Raw genomic sequence first — 368 nt, forward strand, 5'->3', positions numbered from 1 at the left:
CTACCACAAGATTATGTGTCAGGTGCTACAGGAGCCAAAACTGTAGAATTTATTTCTCGCAGGATAGGAAGGGAAGTCCAGAAAAGGCTTCTTGAAGGAAGTAGCATAAGCTCTCTTGAAAGACAAGCAGAAACCTGGAAACAAAGGAAGAAGAAATGAAATGTAGGGAGAGGACATGGAATGTGGTAAAGGCACAAGAAAACAGGCTACGCTGAGGCACCTAAAGGCGGGGGGTGCAGTCAACACCTCTGACTCTCATGTAAAAAAAACATGTTTTTCTGCTCGCTCTTCCTATGCCCCCACAGGGCCGCTTCAGCTGCACCCCACGGCTAAACAACTGCTCTCATTGTCTCCTTTAAAGTGCCATC

This window comes from Molossus molossus, unplaced genomic scaffold (assembly GCF_014108415.1).
Source record: "Molossus molossus isolate mMolMol1 unplaced genomic scaffold, mMolMol1.p scaffold_m16_p_1, whole genome shotgun sequence".
Lineage (NCBI taxonomy): Eukaryota > Metazoa > Chordata > Mammalia > Chiroptera > Molossidae > Molossus > Molossus molossus.